Consider the following 9,630-nt stretch of genomic DNA (forward strand, 5'->3'; position numbering starts at 1 on the left):
AGTAAAGTATTCCCATGAAGATTCTCCCACATTCCTTCTTTCTTGCTTCAGAAATATCGGAGTTTCTCTGTGTAGCCCTGGATCCTGAAACTTGCTCTGAGACCAAGCTAACCTCAAACTCAGAGATGCATCTGTCTTTGTCTCCCAAGCGCTGGGATTAAAGTCCTGGGCCACCACTGCCCAGCTTTCAAAGGAAGCTTTTAACATCCACTATCAAAACAGTCCTAGGGCTAGTCGTGGTAGTACATCCCTTCAGTCAGGAAGTGGAGGGCAGAGGTTCAAGAGTTCAAAGCCATCCTGGCTACAAAATGAGTTTTGGGGTATCCTGGGCTACATAAGACCACCTGTCTCTAAGACCTAAGAAAATATTATAAAATGTTTACCCTGGCATGGGGACATATGCCTGTAATCCCATCACTCAGACGCCAGAGGCGAGGAGGATCCATTCTAGTTTTTTTTTTTAAATATTTTAAAGATGTATTTATTTTGTGTATATGAGTTCACTGTAACTGTCTTCAGACACACCGGGAGAGGGCATCGGATCCCATTACAGATGGTTGTGAGCCACCATGTGGTTGCTGGGATTTGAACTCAGGACTTCTAGAAGAGCAGTCAGTGCTCTTAACCGCTGAGCCATATCTCTCCAGCCCCTCTAGTTTTAGTTTATTCTGTTCTATAGTGAGTTTCAGGCCCACCAGAGCTACACAATGAAACCTTGCAAGGGTGGGGAGGGGCAGGGGAGAAAGAGGAGGAGAAGGAGAGATTAGAGAAAGTAATTCTTTTTTTTTTTTCTTGGCAAACTTCAATGCAGGAGAGAAGATTATAGCTTATATGGCCTGACTTGAAGAAAAAAAAAAAATTCTAGTTTATTTTGCCTTGAGGAGTGAATTACAAATCAAGAACTACAGATAAACTCACATATCTAGATGGTGTCACAGTTTGCTTTCTAAAATGTCTATAAGTTTTTTTTAAATGTTCCAAATCACTTTTTAAAATATTTATTTATTTATTTTATCGTATGTGCTACATAAGGGTTTCATCTGCACGTATATTCCCACAAGCATGCCTGGCGTCCTCACAGGGCAGAAGAGGGTGTCTGGTCCTGTGGAACTGGAATTACAGAGGGTTATGAGGTACCGCGTGGATGCTGGGAACTGAACCCAGGTTCTCTACAAGAGCAACGGTGCAGAAGAGTACTTGTAATAGCATGAACGGTCAAAAGGAGCAAACAAGCGACCAGCATTTGTAAACAGAACGTAGACCTCACAGTCTTTGATTAATGTTCTCAAGGTAGTGAGACAAAGTGGCTAGAATTTCCTTCAGGCTCAGCTAGGCTTCTGCCCTTGGGGTATGCAGGCACCCTTGCTTAGCTGGCCCAGAAGGGTCTGACCTAATGACTGCTATAGACCGGAGGTGGGAGGGGTATGGGGTGGGGGAAATAGGGGGAAGGTGATTGGGAAGTAGGGGCGTGGTGTTTATGGAGAAGGGAGTGAAACCGGTCTTCTAGAAGGAGTTCAGTGAAACAACTCTTCTTCAGTCTCGGTGAATTAGGGCTATATAAACCTTGGGGAGTGGGTAGAGGTTTTCAGGGACCGCGTATGTTATTGGTTGGGGCTGAGGTGCTGGAAATGCTTTGTTGGCATGAAGAGGAATTCCAGTTGCTTAAGGCTGTAATTTGGCCATCAGGTGGTGGAGGAGGAGGAGGTAGTGTTGTTAGGGCTACATGCAAGGAAACCTAGAACAGGAAGGGAGCGATCCTTCCTCCTTCCGGTCTCAAGATGAGATTTTTCCAGGCTTGGCCATATCTCTACCTCACTCTCCAGGCCCTTACGTGTGTGCTCCCTCCTCCATCACACTTACCCCTAAAACACCCACAGATGCGGATTAGCCGTGTTCACATCACATCTCGGCAAGTGTCGGCAGTGCAGACCTACCCAGTGCACTTAACCTCTCCGTGCCTCAGTTTCCCTATCTGAAAATGTGACTCATACTGATACCTCATAGAGCTATGGTGAGTATATTATATGGAATTTTTCATTCCAAGTCTCTAGCAAATTGCCTAATAGTAAACCATAAATGATTAGTACCTTGCTTTTTATTTTATTTGAGACAGGGCCTCCAGGCTGGCCTGGAACTCAGACAGTCTCTGTTTCCTGAGTGCTGGGATCAAAGGTGCATGAGCCACTACACCTAGTCTGATATGCCTTTATTGTTGTATGAATAATCTCAAAGTTAAAAACAAGTTTATAGGATTTTCAGACTTTCAAAATTATCCATGATTAACTTGTTTTATCTAGAACTCGAGTAGAGGTCAAAGGTCAGCCGGGGGAGTCAGTTCTCTGTTTCCACCTAGCAAGTTCTGGGGATTGAACTCTGGTCATCAGGTTTGGCGCCAAGTGCTTTTACCAGATAAGCCATCTTACAACCCGTGAATACAGTGTGAAAAAACTTAAATGTGAAAATGTCATGCATACTGAAGAGATACCCACAGATGTGAGCTTAGAATGAGAGAGTTCCAGGATTTGGGGGACATCCTTGTGCCAAAACCTGGTACTGATGGGCCTGCACAAAAATCAAAAACTCCTTAAAAAAAAAAAACCAAAAAACGCTTAAACCAAGTACTGTGAGGATACACATCACCTGTCTTCTTATTCCTCCTTCCCAATGGCACCACCACCACCTCCTCCACCACCACCACCACCACCACAATTACCACCACCACCATCATCATTATTAATTACTGAGAGATTGATTCCACTTCTTAAGTGGATTTTGAAAACACACACGTAGGACACCTCACACCACATCCTTTGGGCCTGATTATTACCCTAACGGTGATAACACAGATATGCACAAGCTACCACCTACCTCTCAGGTGGACTTCTGTCAGTATCTTATTCATAAACACAGTTGTTCTGGCATCAAACACATCTCTCCAGTCTCGAGAGCTTTGCCATACAATGTTCTTGTCAAATGTCACCTATTATAGTTGATCTGTGTTTCTGTCTGTCTCAAAAAATGTGTCCTTTGAGGGCTGGAGAGACGGCTCAGCAGTTAAGAGTGCTTGTTGCAGCAGAACGTGGTGGTGTACGCCTTTAATCTTAGTGCTTCGGGGGAAAAGCTGTGTGAGCTCGAGGCCAGTCAGGTCTACAAAATGAGTTCCAGAACAGCCAGAACTCTTATACAGAGAAACTCTATCTCAAAACAAACAAAAAGCCAAAACAAACAAAAACATGTTCTTACAGATGACTCTGGTTTGGTTCACAGCATCTACATGGTGGCTCAGAACCATAGAATTCTCTCTTTTGAATTCCATGGGCACAGCATGCATGTAGTGTGCATATATGTATGTATATATATATGTATATATATATGTGTGTGTGTATACACATACATATATACATATATATGGGTATATATGTATATATATGGGCAAAATATTCTTATACATAGTTTTAAATAAATAACTTTAAAAAGAAAATTTATAAAACATGCCATGGAATTTCTTCTTGGCCAACTCCAATGCAGAAAGGAAATTTTTCAGCTCCTTACATAGCTATGGCTGTCCAGGAACTTACTATATAGATCAGGCTGACTTTTAACTCATAGAGATCCTCCTGCCTTTGGCCCTCCCCCGACCCCAAATGCTGGGATTAATTAGGCATGCACCACCATGCCTAGAACAAGGTAACCGTTTCTATGACCTGTTTTGGGAACAGAAATTCTAATTTTTATGACCTGCCTTGGAGAGGGAATTTTGAACAAGAAACCATTGTTAAAATGTTATCTATAACATTCTAAAAATCATAGGTAACATTCTAAATACCTACCCTTGTATTCACATATAAATTGATTGTTTTGTTTGTTTGGTTTGGTTTTGGTTTTTCAAGATGGGATTGGGGCTTCTCAGTGTAGCTTTGCCTGTCCTGGAACTCACTTTCTAGCACAGGCTGGCCTCAAAACTCACAGAGATCCAACTGCCTCTGCCTCTGGAGTGCTGGAACCACCACCAGGTGTCTCAGAAGCTTGTTCTTCCAGCAGAGTGAGTCTGCCACAGAAATCCACAACTGACCAAAATGGGGAAAACAATGTATCGTTTAAAATTGTTTTTAGCTTTTTGAAACAAAGTCTCATTGGAAATCCATAGGTAGATCAAACAAGGGTGTTTGGTTTCAGACCCTGGAGACAAGCAGTTGAGGTACATATCTTGCATACCAAACCACACCTGGCCTCTGGGTTCTCCCAGCATTCCTCAGTGCCTTCTTGGCATACCCTGTCCCCAACCCTCTTTCCCCAGAGGCTCTTCCTATATAATTCAGACATTTTGTGCTCGCTCTGTCTCTCTGTCTCTCTCCTCCCTCCCCATCCCTCTCTGTGCGCATGCTCTTTCTCTCTTTGTCTTCCCTGTCGCCTCAGGCCAGTGAACTGGCCCTAGAGCAGCTTCCCAACAAACCCGTGTTTGATATAATCTAATTTGGCTTGAATTGGCTTATTTTACTGGAAGAGAAATAACTTATCAAAGGAGAGGGAGATAAGACACCACACCTAGCCCCCCAACCCCCAAACTACGGACTTTGAACATTCTTTTAAGGTTTAAATGTCCTGGACGGAGGACAGCATTGACAACCATGTCTTGTCCAGAGGACACCATTCCACACCACTTGTCCTCATCGTCTGGCTCTTAATTCTTCTCAGTCGTCTTCCATGATGCTCCCTGATCCATGGTGAGGTGGGGGTATGATACAGAGAGTCCTACTACATATTCTCAGCACTTTGAACAGGTACAAGTCTACATTACCGTTACCCACTGTAGTAAGAAGTAGCTTGGATCAACAGAGAGAGCGGCAGAAATCTACTACTACATTTAGAGAGGAGCTATGTTTTTTTTTTAATTTTTTTATTATATATATTTCTTTTCTTACATTTCAAATGTTATTCCCCTTCCCAGTTTCCTGTCCATAAGCCCCCATTCCCTCCCTTTCCCCTCCCCCATATGGGTATTCCTCCTATACATCCCCCTTACTGCCCCCCATATTCCCCTACACTGGGGGTCCAACCTTGGCAGGACCAAGGGCTTCCCCTTCCCCTGGTGCCCCAACAAGGCTATTCTCTGCTACATAGGCAGTTGGAGCCCTGGGTCAGTCCAGTGGTTTAGTCCCTGGAAGCTCTGGTTGGTTGGCATTGTTGTTTTTATGGGGTTGCAAGCTCCTTCAACTCTTTCAAAGCTTCCTCTAATTTCCCCCAAGGGGGTCCTGTTCTCAGTTCGGTGGTTTGCTGCTAGCATTGACCTCTGTATTGGACACGCTCTGGATGTGTCTCTCAGGAGAGATCTACATCCGCATACATTTTCTAGCTTCATCAATTTTATCTAGTTTTGGTGGCTGTATATATATGGGCCACATGTGGGTCGGGCTCTGAAAAAGCCATTCCTTGAGTCGCTGTTCTAAACTTTGCTTCCATATGCCCTCGTATGAATATTTTCCCCCTTTTAAGAAGGAATGGGAACATCCACATTTTGGTCATCCTTCTTCTTGAGCTTCCTGTGGTCTGTGGATTGCATCTTGGGTAATTCAAGCTTTTTGGCTAATCCACTTATCAATGAGTGCATACCACGTGTGTTTTTCTGTGATTGAGTTATCTCACTCAGGATGATATTTTTCTAGTTCATTCCATTTGCTTATGAATTTCATGAAGTCATTGTTTTTGAAAGCTGAGTAGTACTCCATTGTGTAGATGTATCATATTTTTGAATCCATTCCTCTGTTGAAGGGCATCTGGGTTCTTTCCAGCTTCTGGCTATTATAAATAGGGCTGCTATGAACATAGTAGAGCGTGTGTCTTTTTTGTATGTTGGAGCATCTTTTGGTTTATGCCCAAGAGAAGGTATAGTTGGGTCCTCAAGTAGTGCAATATCCAATTTTTCTGAGGAACTTCCAGACTGGAGCTATGTTTTAAAAACACAGCATGGCTTCCCTTGGATTCTTCCCAAGCTCTGGGTCTCCTTCACACATAGTAAATCAGAAAATTCCAGTATTTCTTTTTATTTTCTCTTCTCAGGACTGTACTCATATTTTTTAGCTTTCTCCCAGTAACAGCAATTCTCATTTTTTGAGGATCTACTCCCTCCCCTCTTATTCTAACCTTGGGGGGTCTTCTCACAATACCTGTACCCTGGCCTCAGACAGAGAGAGAAGGTTAGGAAGGTAGAAAGGGAAGCGTCAGTGACACTGTGGACACAGAAAACTGACCTTTGGCCAGTCCAAGTCATCCTAGTCACAGAGGATGACGACCCAGTGGGAGCTGCTCACCAAATGATCAGCAAGTTGTTGGCATTTGGATGTAGGGTCCATGTGGTACATAGTAGAGTGTTTAATAGAATCTCTGTGTTCTGTTCAGCAGATACCAGGCGCACCTTTCCCTGAGTTCTAACAGCTGAAGAAATCGCCACTTCCTGCTGATTACTCTCTAGAGAAGACAGACAGCAAAGAAACGCAAAACCCACCCCAGGTTGAAACCTACTAGTCTGGTATTTTTGGTAATCTTCCTTCTATTTTGAGTTTAAGACTGAACAGCCCCAAGTAGCCTTAAAGGGATGTCCACTAGAGGGCCACTGGGAAGAATCCCTTAAAGAGTAGAGTTGAAGCAAGAGCATCTTTTTCTGATTAGCGGTTGTCAACGGGTGTAACTATGTAACTGTTCCGGCCAGCATTCCCAAGCTTCCGCATGAAGAGTATAGGGGGTGGGGGGATGGAGAAATGCAGCATGTAAGGTGGGAAACATGAAGAATGGATATTCTTTACATACTGAACTGAGGATCTGGCATGCACCTACATGAATATGCACTAACTGCTGTGTGTGTGTGTGTGTGTGTGTGTGTGTGTGTGTGTGTGCGTGTCCAATATATACATGTACTCCAATATTCTATAAATATTTTAGGTTGTATTGCCTTTTGCATAATATCTATAAGAAACACCACCAAATACTGCCAGCTGTCTTCTTTAAAATCGTTTATTTTACATCTTTACTTATTTATTATGTATTTATTTAGAATGTAGAGTCAGACAGCAGCTCCTGAGAGTCAGCTCTCTCCTTCCACCACACGGGTCCTGAGGATCAGGTCAGGTTGGATAGAGATCGCCTTCACACACTGAGCCATCTGGCCAGCTGAGCGCTGTCTCGCTTTGGAATTGACTACGAACAGTTCTGTTTTGTAGATGAAGAATAACTTATGATCAGTACTTTGGAGTCTTCAGTGCACTTAAGAAAGACTTTTTTAAGCTGGGTGATGGTGACTCATGCTTTTAATTCCAGCACTGGTGGGGCAGAGGCAGAGGGATCTCCAGGTTCAAGACCAGCCTGGTCTACAGAGCAAGTTCCAGAACAGCCTGGGCTACACAGAGAAACTCTGCCTCAAAGATACAAAACCAACCAACCAACCAACCAACCAAAAAACAAAACAAAACAAAAACAAAACCAACAACAAAAAAAGAAAAGAAAGAGAGATAAAGGAAACTTTTTAATGGGTAGAATGGTTCGACATACATGTGTCCTCTTACACGTGGGTCTGTTGAATAGATTCCATAAGAAGATTTGTTAGATGGAAATGTCTGTGTGCATATAATTTTCAGAGACTGTAAAACCAGTCAGATACCGTTCCCATCAACCCAATTGGGGTTGGTCAACCCAGTGCCTTGGTCTATTTACTTTTGAGGATTTCATTTCTTTGCCCATTTTTCTATGACAATGACTAATGGTCACATGTTTATGATGTTAGAAACTCGTGGCACGCACCTACAGACATTAGCATTAACTGCTTTGTGTGTCTGTCTGTCTGTGTCTGTCTGTCTTAGGGAATTTTTTGTGCCATAAATTGTACTTTCTAATTTTTTAAACTTTATTTGTCTATTCTATAGGCGGTTGTTGAATGCTACAGTGTTATGTGGTGGTCAAAGGATAATTTGTAGGAACCGATTCTCTCTGACTCTGACCTGGGCATCAGACTAGGTTCGTTGCATCCCTGGGTAATTCTGTACAAGTCTGAGTTTTACGTCCTCCAATATCGCTGGTGAATTCGTGACTTCCCATCATCTCTTCATGTTCCATAATATCAAGGATAGATGCTTCCTCACAATGGCCACTGCAGCAGGTTGCAACATCCGGTGCACAAAACCAACTTCTAAAACCAGATATGTCCGATTATTCTGTTGCCTGTTAGGTTTTGCTCTTGGGCCTTTTAAAGTCTCTGTGAGGCTCAGTTTCCTTATCTGTAAAGTGAGCCTGTTAGGATTAAAATGAGTTAATCCTTGTAGCAGGCATACAGTGGGGCTTGGCACTCAGCCAAGGCTCTGCATGCACAGGGCCAAGGCTCTGCAAATGTGGGCTGTTAGCATAATTGCCTCTGTGAGCCTTGGAAGAGACAGTGTGAGAGTCTGGTCCATCTGACAATTCTGTAGGCCTTGGCATGTAATTTAGAAATCGTCTCAGACAGTCTTGCTTAGAGATTGATTTCACAACCTCTAATGGTCTTGCCTACTTTTTCTCCAGTTTAGCCTATATTTGAGAAATATCTTAGAAGTTAAATATATTATTTTTAATGTGGAAACTATCATGAATATCATAAAAGCATCTATAAAGCAGCAGTAAGTCTATACCATGTTCCACTGGTAACTAGTATGTTCTTATGTCAATCAGAGTTCTTTGAAGATTTATTTACTGTTATTATTTTTGCTTTATGTGTAGGATTGTTTGGCCTCTAGGCTCACTATGTGCACTGGCCTCATGCTGCGGGTCAGAAGAGGGCATCAGATACCCTGGAACTAGAATTACAAGTGGTAATGAGCTTCCATATGTGCGTTGGCAACCAAACCCAGGTCCTTTGTAGGAGCAGCAAGGGATCTTTTTTTTTTTTTTTTTTTTGGGTTCTTTTTTTTCCAGAGCTGGGGACCGAACCCAGGGCCTTGCACTTCCTAGGTAAGCGCTCTACCACTGAGCTAAATCCCCAGCCCCCGCAGCAAGGGATCTTAACTTCTGGGCCATCTCTTTGGTCCCTGTAAAATGATGTGTGTGTGTGTGTGTGTGTGTGTGTGTGTGTGTGTGTGTGTGTGTGTGTGTGTGTGTGTGTTGGGCATCAGATCCCTTACAGCTGTAATTTCTGTGAGCCTCCTGGCGTAGGCAGTGGGAACCCAATTCTGGTCCTCTGGAAGAGCTATATGCGCTCCTAACCTCCAAGTCGCCTCTCCAGTCCCTCTTTCACAGCCCTTGGAAGGGTTGATGAGATCCCTGGAAGGCAGGAGAAGGTAGGTCTGGGGCCGGCAAGAGTCCCTGCGCCCCTGAGGCAGCTCCCGGGCTATTCTGACTCAGCGTCTTTTTATTGCAGCAACAACAGCCTGTGATACCTGCCCTGTCCTTATTTCTACTCTAATTGCACTCTGGGACCTTCATCGCTTTGTTCATCTAAATTATAGCAACAGCAGCCTAATTGGCCTTCCTGCGTTCAGTCCTCCCTCCATGCCGCAGCTGCAAGTGTGATCTTATATCAGCAGCCTAATTATGGCACTCTTCATAGGCTTGCAATTGCTCTCTGTTGACTACAGAATAAAATTCGAATTGCATATTTCCTACAGAATCCAA

The 9,630-nt window shown here is 43.4% G+C and overlaps 1 long non-coding RNA gene across 2 annotated transcripts; it reads left to right on the top strand.

The window, feature by feature from the left end:
* The first annotated feature begins 3,825 nt into the window (after nt 1-3,825).
* Nucleotides 3,826-9,630, top strand: LOC102556448 (uncharacterized). 2 transcript variants are annotated; one of them, XR_015677063.1, is made up of 3 exons: nt 3,826-4,042; nt 6,400-6,535; nt 9,377-9,624. It is a non-coding gene; the product is annotated as an uncharacterized LOC102556448 (long non-coding RNA). The 2 variants fall into 2 exon arrangements; XR_015677062.1 differs by having other exon boundaries at nt 3,853-4,042; nt 6,397-6,535; nt 9,377-9,630.

Source organism: Rattus norvegicus, chromosome 2 (assembly GCF_021556685.1).
Source record: "Rattus norvegicus strain SHRSP/BbbUtx chromosome 2, alternate assembly SHRSP_T2T, whole genome shotgun sequence".
NCBI lineage: Eukaryota > Metazoa > Chordata > Mammalia > Rodentia > Muridae > Rattus > Rattus norvegicus.